General features: G+C 41.0%; 1 pseudogene; it reads left to right on the forward strand.

Moving 5' to 3' along the window:
- Positions 1-10,602, forward strand: part of LOC144593001 (uncharacterized) — a 41,495-nt pseudogene extending 30,893 nt beyond the window's left edge.
- Positions 10,603-11,224: the final 622 nt, after the last annotated feature.

Consider the following 11,224-nt stretch of genomic DNA (forward strand, 5'->3'; position numbering starts at 1 on the left):
GCCCTTACGACATTTCAGGGCCAACAAAACATGGACGCAGTAAGAAAGAAAATATTTTAAAGTTGCTTTCCCAAAGGACGGGATGTATGGGTCTGAAAGCACTTATTGTGAGTGCTTAGCATCAACATTTAATGGTAGAAGAGTGTTGCTAATGTTGCAAATCATTAAAATGTCAGGAGGAAATGCTCTAAATCAAAGTTCCAACCGAGCCTGCATCATGTCTTTACATGGATTGACTCCCTACCCAAATCGTGGGACTGCTAGGAACCTTTGGGGAGCCATCATGAGCATGAGGTATCTCCCTCTGGATTTTATCTTTCACAGAGACTGCTAGATAGCCATGCGCTAATTGCTTTGGATGAGATTTTCACCCTTGAGCTTCTATTATGGAGGCAAACTGGCTATCTTTAAGGAGCCATTTCAGGAACCATTTAGATTGGATGTGGGGCAGAGGGGGGGGGGGGCACTTCTCAAGATTGGGGTTGCAAGACTAGCTCCATAAACCAGCAGAGTTGTAGGTTTGGCAAAGGAATGACAGAAAATGACATGTTCAATGTATCAGCCAGCATAATACAAATATATTGATGTGGATGGGGATTGGTGGTGAAGAGGGGTTTTGGATCCTGGTGCTGAGCAAAAGCCACGTTAACGTTGCAAAACTGCAATGGATTGGGATGGGAATGAGCTCAGAAAGATGCATATCCCCTCAATGTTTGAAAACAACAGGAGATTCCCATTAGGAATTGTAACCAGTTTGATGGGAATCTACAATTTCACAGCTAACCCCAAATCCGGTTCTCGGAGGTGGGAGTTTTTGCAACTTCAAACAGGGTGGGAGTGAATGGTGCCACACGGTTTACATTAACAAGTCCACTACGAATGTGAAGCAGCTGCAAATTCACATCTGTAGTGTAAACACGCGGAGGAGATCAAAGTCTGCATTTGGCACATGAGGAACAATGGGTACATTCAAGAAACCGTTTTAGATTAAGGACATATCTTATGACAGCAGTAATTCCAATATGTCTGAAATTGATTCTAAACACACTATTTTGTGAAATGTGGCCGGCTACAGCAACAACGTATTTGTTAAAGTCCAAAATTACCGTGCTTTGACATCTGAAACGTCCTTTACAAAGTGTGGAATAATTGTGACATTTTGAGTTGTATGAATTAGTGAAGGGAAAGTTTGGGTAACACAATACATTTTCATTGTGAGTGGAGAGTGTTGGGATGAAAGGATCTAAGCAACTACATATGGGTGACAGTATTTAAATGGCATCCACAATAGGTAGACAGGCCTCAATTAGCACCCATCATCTGTTCTGGATGAGGAGATTGCTCCACATATCACCGGAAAATTGCGTCAGCATGCCTGGACATTAATAGTTCAGATACTGAATGCCCACTCCAATTTTCTTTTGTGGGCCACCCATTTTCATGCAAAAAATGGTTACCTGATAATATATTCCTTTATTCGTCCCACACCAGGGAAATTTACAGAGTTACAGCAGCAAAGTGCATAGCAAGACATTATAGATAAAAGTAAAGACAAGGATAAATTGTCATCAGTTTTCTGTGTGTTCTTAACTGTTACAGTTGACTCGTCTGCTGGGAACAGTGCTGGTTGTGCAGTCTCACAGCAGTGGGAAGGAAGGATCTCCTAAATCTCTCCTTCACACACTTAATGGTAGTTTAGTTTAGTTTAGTTTAGAAAAACAGTGCGGAAACAAGCCCTTTGGCCCACTGAGTCCATGGCGACCAGTGATCCTCGCACACTAACACTATCCTACACACATTAGTGACAACTTTATGATTTATGTACAATCCTATACGTCCTTGATGTGAGGGAGGAAGCCGGACCTTCCGGAGAAAACCCACGCAGGTCACAGGGAGAATGTACAAACTCCACTCAGACAGTCCCGAAAGTCAGGATCGAACGCATCAGCTCTACCGCTGCTCCACTGTAACGCCCTCCTGCACCACTGTGACACCCCCATAGTAATTTAAAATAAAATGTTAAAACGCTGAAAATTTCAACAGGTCGGCTCGCATTGGTGGGAAGAGAAACCGATTTAAAATTTCAGGTTGGATACCTTTTGTCTCTTTCCCAATTCTGATGAAGGGTCTTCGACTTGAAATGTTAACTCTGTTTCTCTTCCCACAGATGTGACCTGACCCTTTGAGCATTTCCAGCATTTTATTTTATTTTTATTTTAGTGCATTGGAATAACATTGTGATTAATGTAATTTGGTCAATCCATGGCCATTTTGACATAAAACGGTTTGCTCACCTAAGCGAGGAGCAAAAACAGAATTATTATTTGAAATGGGGTTTGTGTGGGACAAAGTCAATGAGAAATCCGTCAAAAGGCCAGGATGGAGAAAGGAATGTCACTGAGCAGTGACATTTTGCTCAGTTATATTCCCTAAAGATAATAGCTTGGAATGTTAAATTGCTCTTTGATCTGATCCTCAATTGGGTGATTTTAAATTGATCCATCTCATTAATATCTGTAATTTGCTGTAGCTAGTGGTATTTTTTTTGTAATTTTTATTAAATTACATTTGTAAGTTAATCAAGCCAGCATTTAAAAGATTACAAAAAGGTGATTTTTAGAACAATAAGAAAAATAAAATTTGAGTTTTGCTCTGATTTATTTTCACCCACATGTTTACACTGTAATAGTGTATCCTTATTGTTTTGATGTGGATATGCTTTATTCTTCATTGTTAACTGTATGTTTGTGTTTCATTTGTGAGCGGAGCACCAAGGCACATTCCTTGTATATGCACATATTTGACCAATAAACATTCATTCATTCATTCATTCATTCGTTCATTCAAAAACATCACTCTATCCATCATTTTTTATTATTGGAGGATTTCTTCCACAAGTACTAAACAGCCTGTTTTTTTCAAAACTTGTGTCTCGAGAATCTTAAAATGATAATCTTTCTGTTTGTATTTTAGTATTTTGGTAAGTTTCACGAGTTCATATAATTCATGTTGATTGATGAAAAATTTGTGGGAAATGTGTACACAAATTCTCAGTCGATGTTCCTTGTGCAATTCTCCATGTACAGAGTGCAAAATCGTAAAATGTTACACTCTGTATATAAAATGTTCCATTACTATCTTAATATAAATGGGAAAAGGAAATATCCCATGGGAATGGAAATTACACATGCAACAGTCCATTGAAAATATATATTTGCAAATGCAACTTAAGAACCATATGTTATACGAGATCTATATTTATATGAGAAAGTAACTGGAAGAAATGCACTTGAGAGATTTCATTGCTCTTTTGTCTCCACTTGAGAGAAGGATTTCATGAGCTGCATCCTATCCCAACACACTAGCTCTGTCCCTAGATGATCATTTGGGAAAGGGAGTGAGGTGAAGGAGGGGACGAGTTTTAGGAAGTGAAAATTATTCTAATATAACAAGCCACCTCTCCAACTAGTGATTCTAAATTTTAAAAGGAAGCAGTAAAATCGTTTACCTGGTAAAATCAACTTTCCCTTGGAACAGAAAAAAATATTCTGAAAGGAGTTGTGGGATTTTATTTTAAGAATTTAGGCTGTTAAAGTGAAATAATTCATAATTTTCTGATCTTGTTTGAGGAGTTTGAAAGCATCATTCTTATGGAGTAAGATCCATACATAGTTTAGAATCACTTGCTCAGCTTTAAATTTGTATGCATCCTTTCCTTTCAAAGGGGAGATTAGTAACCGAGCCCACACTAATATTTACCTATCACATAAACATTGGCATTAGACAGATAATTGGATAAAGAATTTGAGTTGTGGAAGAATCCTTTACATGGGGAATGCAGCGTCAGATGTGTGAGGCAGCTCTTAAGGAAGCAAGTGGTTTGAATTCTACAGACAGATGCTATGTGCCTCCTGTGTCAAGGGCACTTTGCCTTCCATCCATGAGACAACTTCACAAAGTACATTTCTTTTTAGAAACTGTGCAACTGGAAAGCTGACTTGTCATCATGTTGAATGAGGACTGGGGATGTGGCAGTAGATGCGAGATGCCTTTATTGAAAAAAATGCTGTCGAACCTATGGGAATATATCATCGTTGATTGCTTAAAGAAAGATAATTTACAGCTATAAACTATGAACATTCTTGGTTGCAATAAGGACTTCGGGCTTTTTGCACTAATATTGGAGTTTTTTAGTTTGGTAGAGTTGCTACGGTAGAGTTGCTGCCTTAGGGCACCAGAGACCTAGGTATGATCCTGACTGCGGGTGCTGTCTGCACGGAGTTTGTACGTTCTCCCCATGACTGCGTGGATTATCCCCGGATGCTCCGGTTTCCTCCCACACCAAAGACATACAGGTTTGAAGGTTAATTAGTTTCGGTAAATATTGTAAATTGTCCCTAGTGTGTAGGATAGTGCTGGAGTATGGGGATCGCTGGTCAGCATCGTTTCAGTGGGCCGAAGGGCCTGCTTCTGTGCTGTATCACTAAAACTAATTTATTAATGTGTTTTGTTTATTATGTTAATATAGTTTAGTTTGTTTGTTTTGTTTATTAATGTCAAGTGTACCGAGGTAGAGTGAAAAGCTTTTTTGTTGCATGCTATGCAGTCAACGAAAAGACTGTACATGATTACAATCAGGCCGTCCACAGTATACAGATACAGTATAAAGGGTATATCATTTAGTGTAAGATAAAGTCCAATAAAATCCGATTAAAGATAGTTTAAAGATCTCCAATGAGGTAGATGGGAGGCAACTACCATACTCTACCTACTGAGAGGATGATTCAGTTGCCTGATAGTTGTTGGGAAGAAGCTGTCCCTGAATCTTGAGGTATACATTTTCAAACTTGTGTGTCTCTTGCTCAATGGGAGAGGGAAGAGAGAGAGTGACTGGAGTGAGTCTGGATTATGTTGGTGGCTTTGCCAAGGCAGCGTGAAGTGTAGATGAAGTCAAAGGAAGGGAGGTTGGTTTGCATGATGGTTGGTCTGTTATCATATGGTTATGTTATCTTGAGTGCTGTGTTTACAGGCCAGTTAGGCTGCTGCAAGTATGAATTTCATTGATCCATTGTCCATACATTTGACAATTAAATACTCTTGACTCTTGACTCGTGATACAGGTGGCTGTTGATATTCTTATATTTTTATTTCCATTGTGCTCAATAGAAATCAACAAAAAAATACAAAAAATTGTCATTGATTCATGAGCACTCACTTTTATGCCTTGCCCAAGGACAAGACTTATCCAGTGGCAATTTCAGATTCAGCATTGAACTTTTTTTTGTGCCGTTTGCTCACATGAAGTAAAATTGATCAAAAACATGAATTTTGCTTTTCTGTTGTTCTTCAGTGCTAATTTAGTTTATCATTTCGTTTTTAGACTCTCTTCCCCACATGCCCATCTTATATTGCCTCTCCCTCCTTCCATGTAACCAAAAATTGGCATTAAGTCACTGCATAGTTGCTTTCTCACCAGCTACTATAAGGTGCATGAAGCAGGCTGCTGCGAAAGAAGAGAGATACATTTCCACCCTATGCATGAAGATCTCTATATTGTACACTTCTCTATGAATCTCACGGAGCCTAGTATTTGTTTTAATCAAATTAGTATCTGATTTAATTCCTAAAGACACGGTGGGCACGGTGGGACGGTGGCACAGCGGTAGAATTGCTTCCTTTCTGCGCCGGAGACCTGGGATCGTTCCTGACTACAGGTGCTGTCTGTATGGAGTTTGCACGTTCTCCCCGTGACCTGCGCGGGTTTTCTCCGAGATCTTCGGTTTCCACCCACACTCCAAAGATGTACAGGTATGTAGGTTAATTGACTTGGTAAATGCAAAAAATATTCCTCATGTGTGTAGGTTAGTGCCATATGCGATGATCGCTGGTCGGTGCGGACCCGGTGGGCTGAAGGGCCAGTTTCTGCGCTGTTCTCTAAACTAAACTAAATTAAACATTTTGCAATTGTATTTGCATTGATGTAAGATTCTTTCCCACTAGGAATTACTCAGAATAGCTGTCAAGAAGTTTTATAACACATGTAGTTCCGTCATTTTTCTTTTCAGATCAAACTTTGTAATAATATTCAATAAATCTTTGTTTAAATTCCAGTTACTACATTGCTAATGTTTGCTCTTATTTTCAGTTTTGAGGAGCACATTCAAATAATTAAATCCTGAAAAAAGTTAGGAAAATCTCTTTAGTCTTGGCTGTACTAAAGACAATAGTTTTTTAAATGTTAAAATGTAATTGCAAAATGTAGAGGTAAAATGTATTTTTACTTTATATGCTGACAGGGCTAATAATACCAGACATACCCCTGCACTGAAAAAAGTGCCATCCACACCTTTACTCCTACACCTAATGACAGTGAGATAATGGGAGCAACCGCTGAGACATTGCTAAATTTTTAGTCTTGTTTTCTGCCAGAGGATAAACTACATTTTAAACATAAATCTGTTTTTGGTTGAATTCTGCTGCATCTGAATCATTCACCAGCCTGAAAGCCAGAATGGAAAAATATGGTCTTACATTTTTGATATGTGCCTTTATAAAACTTTTCTTTTTCTTTTTGCAGCAGAGAGAGGAATGCTTTTGGTCTACTGTCGGTCATTCAGAACTTTGAAGGTATGATCTGCAGTGGGTGAATAGGTGTTTGCTCACATTCATCACAATGCCCGAAATGTTTGTGCAGTTTTAAGCCGGTAGGCTGCAAGGTATCCCACAGATCAATCGGCAAATGAAGGCATTCCCATAGAATAAAAGAAAGCAGTAGTAGACTCGTAATACCAAAGGATCTTCAAGAGGCATGCCTTCTGCTTTGGAGTCCACTTTATAGGTGACATGGAAAAGATAAATGGTCAATGAAATGACAGTTATGGCTAATAAAAGATGTATAGGTTTGAGAACTGACCAATTTCACTTGATATCTAATTCATAGAAAAATACTTGTGTAATCTGGAAAATCCTTGGATTATAAACACTCTGAAAGTTAAATGATGAAGTATTCAGCTTGTGAATTTTAAGCTATTGGAATGCATAAGTAAAAACATGAAGAACCCCATTCTCTGACTGCTCTTCAGAACACGGCCGTCATAAGAATACTAGTACAAATCATTTTATTATATTAGCCTTATTAAAATAAACTGCTAGAGGAACTCAGCGGGTCAGCAGCATCTGTGGAAGGAATGGACAGACAACGGTTTGGGCCAGGACCCTTTTCCTGTCTGAAGAAGGCTCCTGATCTGAAATATCATCTATTCATTCCCTCCCAATCCTATCCAACCCCTATGGGGTTTTATATCCCTGGCAGGTTCAACCAAACCGGACAGGTCATGGGTGAGGAGGCAGACGAAGCAGTCCCTGGTCCTCTAGGTTGGGGGTTGGGCGTGGGGTTAACTACCCCACCCTGGAAAAAAGTGTGTGTTACAGAAACTTTGATGAATGAAAACCAAATTACACACCTGGTTGAAGAAGGTGCCCCAGCGACGGGGAACATGACGATTCCCAGCCAAACCCGCAAGGGCGCTGGGAAGCTGACACACCTTCTGACGCCAAAGAAATCCATCTCTGTGGGGACAGGGAACATCTGAACCATGTTCCAGGCTGGCATGGCTGCCACAAATGCCAACAAAATGGTGCGCTACAATCTCTCAGTCCTGTGCTTGGCAGAAACTAGATGGACACAGTCAGGGGAGATCAAATTGGGCAGCGGGCAGTCCATTATCTACTCTGGACATGAAGATGAGGGAGCGAAGCATACAGAGAGAATGGCCATCATGATGACAAAGGACACAAGAAAGGCTCTAATGGCATGGAAACCCATCAGCTCTCGCCTCATCTCCGCAACCTTCAAAACCAACAACAAGAGAGTGAAAGCCCACATAATCCAATGTCATGCACCCACCAACGATGCAGAGGATGAGGTCAAAGACAGGTTCTATGACAGCTTGAACCACCTACTTGGTAGTATTGGAGCCAGAGATCTCATTATCCTGATGGGTGACTTCAACACTAAGATTGGAGACCAAAACGAGGGATATGAGGCAGCAATGGGAAAACATGGAGTGGGGAAAATGAATGAAAATGGCGAGATGTTTGCTGAGACCTGTGTTAACAATAACCTAGTGATTGGGGGAAGTGTATTACCCCATAAAACAATCTACAAAACAACTTGGGTGTCACCAGATCATGTCACAGAAAAACAAATTGACCACATTTGTATCTGTAAAACGTTCAGAAGATCCATGGAAGATGTCAGAACAAGAAGAGGAGCAGATACTGCTTCAGACCACCACCTCCTGGTAGGGAAATTCAAGCTAAGGCTGAGGAGATACCACCGGGCCAAAAGCCAAAGAGCGAAATACACCACTGAATACCTCAGCAGTGTTCAAGTGGTGGAGAAGTTCAAGGATATCCTCGCAAGGGAAAATACAGAGCTACAGCTGAGGAGGAAGGAAGGATGGACAATAAATGAGGAGTGAGAACACCTAAAAGCTGCTTGGAGCTCAACCTGTGAGGAAGCCCCAGAGAAAAGAGCACAAAAGCACAAGGAGTGGATAACACCAGAAACCCTCAACACAATCCAACAGAGGACAAAGTTCAAAGAGAAAGTGAACAACTCAAGAACAAGAGCTGAAATGGCTTTGGCCCAAAAGGAGTACAACAGATGCCACAAAGAAGTGCGAAAGAACATCAGGAGGGACAAGAGAACAGAGGTGGAGAGGCTAGCCAAGGAGGCAGAAATGGCGGCGACTCAAAGGAACATGAGGAAGTTATATACCATCACAAGGAAATTGTCCGGGACATACCTGCATAGTAATAAACCAATTACAGACAAGAACGGCTAACTGCTTTCAACTCAGGAGGGCAACTCGACAGATGGGTAGAGCATTTCAAAGATGTCCTAAACAGGCCACCACCGGCAGTACAGCCACATATTCCCAAAGTCAGGATACCACTACAAATTAAGCATGATAGACCAACAAAATCAGAAATAAAGGCTACAATCAAGCAACAGAAAACTGGCAAGGCTGCTGGCCCTGACAATATTCCACCTGAAGCCCTTAAAGTAGATGTAGACTCATCGACAGACATGCTCTATGGCTTCTTTGGGAGAATTTGGGAAGAGGAAAAGACACCCACAGAATGGGCAGAGGGATACATTGTGAAACTGCCAAAAAAAGGTGACCTAAGAAAATGTAACAACTACCAAGGGATCACCCTACTTTTTGTACCCAGTAAAATTCTCAACCGGTCATCCTCAAACGTCTTCAGGAAGCTGTAGACAAGAGGCTACGGGACCAGCAAGCAGGATTCTTGAAGGTTCACTCATGCACAGACCACATAGCAACACTACTCATCATCATTGAACAGTCTATTGAATGGACCACGTCCCTGTACATCAACTTCATCGACTTTGAGAAAGCGTTTGACAGCTTAGACAGGACAACACTATGGCACCTAATGGACTACTATGGAATTCCCACCAAGATCATAAACTTAATCAAGAACTCGTACGATGGAACCTCATGCAACGTTGTGCATGCAGGCCAGCTCTCCCAGAGCTTTAGTGTCAAGACGGGCGTCAAGCAGGGATGTCTACTGTCACCATTCCTGTTCCTCCTGGCAATTGACTGGATCATGATGGAAACAACTGAAGGGAAAAGAAGTGGAATTCAGTGGACAATGTGGGAGCAGCTGGATGATCTTGACTTTGCAGACGACATAGCTCTCTTTTCACACACACAGATACAAATGCAGGAGAAGACGGACAGACTCTCACAAGCTGCAACAAAACTTGGTCTTATACCCAATACTGCAAAGACACAGGTGATGAAGATCCACTCCAAAACCAGCAACCCTATCCTCATGCACAGCACAGCCTTAGAAGAGGTAGAAACATTCACATACCCAGGCAGTGTTGTGGACACCACCGGAGGGGCAGATGCAGACATAAAAAGCAGAATCAATAAGGCTAGGGTGGTGTTTAACATGCTCAATAGACAATAGACAATAGACACAGGAGTAGGCTATTCAGCCCTTCGAGCCAGCACCACCATTCAATGTGATCATAGCTGATCATTCTCAATCAGTACCCCGTTCCTGCCTTCTCCCCATACCCTCAGGAAGATCTGGAGCTCAAAACACATCTCAATCAACACTAAAATACGCATCTTTAACTCAAATGTGAAGCAGGTAATGCTGTATGGATCAGAGACATGGAAAACAACAAAACACACAACAAACAGGCTGCAAACATTCATTAACACCTGCCTCAGGAGAATACTAAACATCTGGTGGAGAGACAAAGTAAGCAATGTGGACCTGTGGAAAAGAACAAGCCAGGATCCCATTGACTTACAAATTCGAAGGAGAAACTGGAGTTGGATTGGACACACCCTCAGAAAACCTGCCACAAACATCACCCGGCAAGCCTTGAAATGGAACCCCCAAGGAAAAAGGAAACGAGGTCGCCCCAGGAATAGCTGGAGAAGAGGTGTCCAGGCAGAAATGTCTGGGAGTGGGCTCAACTGGGGAGATCTCGAAAGAACCGCCAACCGAGTGAGGTGGAGGACATTTGTCAATGGCCTATGCTCCTAGAGGAGCAAAAGGCTTAAGCAGAAGATGATTCCCTCCACAGATGCCATCTCACTTGCTGAGTTCTTGTCGTAGTTTATTTTATTGTTCAAGATTTCAGCATCTGCAGTCTTTTGTGTCTCCAATGTTACGACATAGTCATTTGTACCTGAAATTATGATAGATTTCCGTTCTTCTCACCCTAATGTGGCAAAATATTAAAATATTTCAATGAGATTTATATTTGACTACAGACGAAAAATGGTGGTTTCAAGACTCTCACCGGCATAGTGCCTCTGTTCACATGTACAGAAAACAAACAGATCTACATTTGCTATAGGAGTTAGAAACAAGTCATCATGCATGAGGCTTTTTCTGCCTTTCCCACTGGAACTATGCAGTACATAATGTGTTTCCTTTAACAAGTCTGAAAAAAGAACTTTTCTAAAATAAAAACTGAAAACGCTGGAAACACTCAGTAGGTCATTCAGCATCGGAGAAACAAAGCTAACATTTCAGGATGAGGATCATCAGAACTTTTCCATTGGATCCAACTCAACAATATGAGAAAGAATAATTCTGACCAATATTCATTCTTCAGACAGTTTCGTTTAAAACCATTTTGAACCCTGACCCTTGTTATTAG

Source organism: Rhinoraja longicauda, chromosome 4 (genome assembly GCF_053455715.1).
Source record: "Rhinoraja longicauda isolate Sanriku21f chromosome 4, sRhiLon1.1, whole genome shotgun sequence".
NCBI lineage: Eukaryota > Metazoa > Chordata > Chondrichthyes > Rajiformes > Arhynchobatidae > Rhinoraja > Rhinoraja longicauda.